Source organism: Hydra vulgaris, chromosome 12 (genome assembly GCF_038396675.1).
Source record: "Hydra vulgaris chromosome 12, alternate assembly HydraT2T_AEP".
NCBI classification, from domain to species: domain Eukaryota; kingdom Metazoa; phylum Cnidaria; class Hydrozoa; order Anthoathecata; family Hydridae; genus Hydra; species Hydra vulgaris.
In genome coordinates this window covers 77,297,501-77,300,000 of record NC_088931.1, presented here as the reverse complement: position 1 = coordinate 77,300,000, position 2,500 = coordinate 77,297,501, and the positions used below count along the sequence as shown (strand labels likewise).

Here is a 2,500-nt window from a genome sequence, read left to right as displayed (position 1 = left end):
GTACATTAAATAAAATTTTATATAAAAAATATCATCTAAATCTGTACTCAAGAAATAAACTATTTTAACTCCAATAACACAACTTTTATCTTTAGCGGCCTTAGGTAGGTGAAAACAGGAAAAATAAAAACGAAAAGAGAAAAGCAGCTATCTTAAATTTTGTTGATGGGTTGAAATTAGGTTGTTGAGAAATTAACAGGCTTTAGAGTTAAAACAGAATTCTATTGTTTTAGTTAAAACTGAGTGAATTCAGTTAACTCTGTTTTGTATAAAAGTAAGATTTGTTAATAATAACAAAAAATATTAATAGTAATCAACAGTTGTTTTGGGAAATCATTAAGCTCTACTTAATTTAAAGCAGTTCTTTGTAAAAAAAAACTTTAACTCTTGCATTATGTCTTATTTAAAAAAGTAATGATATTATAGAAGACAATCCAAACAACCAATGTTCAACTTTAAAAGCAAATAATAAAATGTCTACACAAACATCACTTCCTTTTTTTCAACCTATTTTATATATATATATATATATATATATATATATATATATATATATATATATATATATATATATATATATATATATATATATATATCAGGGTGCCCAGACAATTTTTAATTTTACTTTCCTTGACTAAAGTGAAATTTCCCTTACTTATTGATGTAAATTTAACAAATGCAGCAATAAAAAGGTAGCAATAAAAAGGCAACAAATAAAACCCTATCACACTTATAATACTTTGTTGCAACAACTTGCCCAAGGTTTTATTTCTTTTAGTGCGCATTTAAGGTCTGAAAAACCGTGGGCAAGTTGTAGCAGGATTAAATCATTATATTTCAACCAATGGCCTGTGGGTCACCATCTCTGATTTTCCCGATTTTTGCATATTGTTATGTGCATTATGTAGATAGGTTAAATTTGAAATTTCAGACTTCCAAGTACAAGGGTTCAGAAGTTATAGCCTTAGAAACATAACACAGTGGTCCCCCTCAATTTTCATTTTTCTAGAACTATTTTCTGGATAGTTCTCTCTTTAAAAAAAGTGATTTTTATTAACTTGTGTTAAATAAGAAAAAAATTATGACCTCCTCAACTTTGGAAAAAATCCTAAAATTGCTAAAATATGCCAAAATGAAACTAACTGTAGCATTATTCTATTCACCCACAAGTCTTTACAGATAAGTTTTCGGATTAGCTACTACTGTCTGCAATAAATGGCAAAATACAGGCACCTTGTTGTAATTTAATTCCCTTTTAAGACCATAACATTGTATATTTGCTGGAAAATCTGGCACACATTTTTGATAGTCACTATCAAAAAACGAATCTTATGGTAAAGCATGAAAAAATGCAATAAAGATCTGATGCCTTAACTGTATATTCATAAGAAAATGAATCATGTATGTTTCATTTATGAAAATGAATGCTTGTACCTTTGCAAGTTGGTTGCCCCCCCTCCCCCTTTGATTGGTGCAACCTTAAATCCTCCCCCCTCTCCTCTTGACAAGTTTATATTAATTTTTTATTAAGAAATGACTTATAATTAGTTGCATCCTTCACATAGACAAGTTGGCAGATTAGAGGAGCACTGGTTTTTAGTAACACATTCAACTGTTGATAATTGAAAAAAGGGTGATTTAAAAATGCTGGCATTTTTGGTGTGGATTTGACAAGTTTATAATGTTTGCATTTTCAGATAGTTGGGTTTAATGGTCTTATATGCTTAGATCAAAACAAACAGATTTTCTTGGGTTTAATGGCCTTATATCTTAGATCAAAACAAACAGATTTTCTGGGCAACTTGCTGTAAAATTCATTTCTCTAAGTTTTTAAATATTTTCTTGCAATGCGTTTTAACAACAACAAATATTAATTAAAAAAATTAGCGAGAAATAAAGTACAATCTAAAAAAATAACAAATTTGATTGTTTTAACACCTGAAAATGCTATTTATTTAAAAGTTTTTCCCTTTTTGGTTGAAAAAATAAATAAATAACTTATATAAATAGATGAATAAATAGAAATAAGAAGCATAATTTTAATAATAATTAGAAGTAGAATATAAGTGGCTCTCTTCCGCTGAGATTTTCATTGAACATAAATCGTTATATTACTTTAAAAATCGCCTTTTAATACCCACCAGTGAAAAAAATATATATTCAAAAAAAATACTCTTAACATGAAAGCAGCAACAATATATTAGGATTAAAAATAAATCAAACATATTATTCTTGATAATAATTAATTATTATACACTGATTATGATTATTTTATAATATAAAAATATATAATTCTTAATATATCTTTGGAAATTAGAGCTTAATTTGCTGTGTTGTGAAACAATGTTTAATTTTGTATTTATTTTTGTATATATTCATCTTCAATAAATATTACAGACAGTATTTTGTTTTATTTATGCCCTTTCCAATCAATGCATGCAGCGTTGAAATGGAGTAGAAGAAGAAAGAATATAAGAAAAGGACCCCAAGCATTCCCGGT

General features: G+C 27.3%; 1 protein-coding gene across 1 annotated transcript in view; it reads right to left on the bottom strand.

The window, feature by feature from the left end:
• Window positions 1-2,500, bottom strand: part of LOC100203927 (transcription factor E2F7) — a 27,818-nt gene that overhangs the window by 21,524 nt on the left and 3,794 nt on the right. The gene's annotated exons all lie outside the window — the stretch shown is intronic.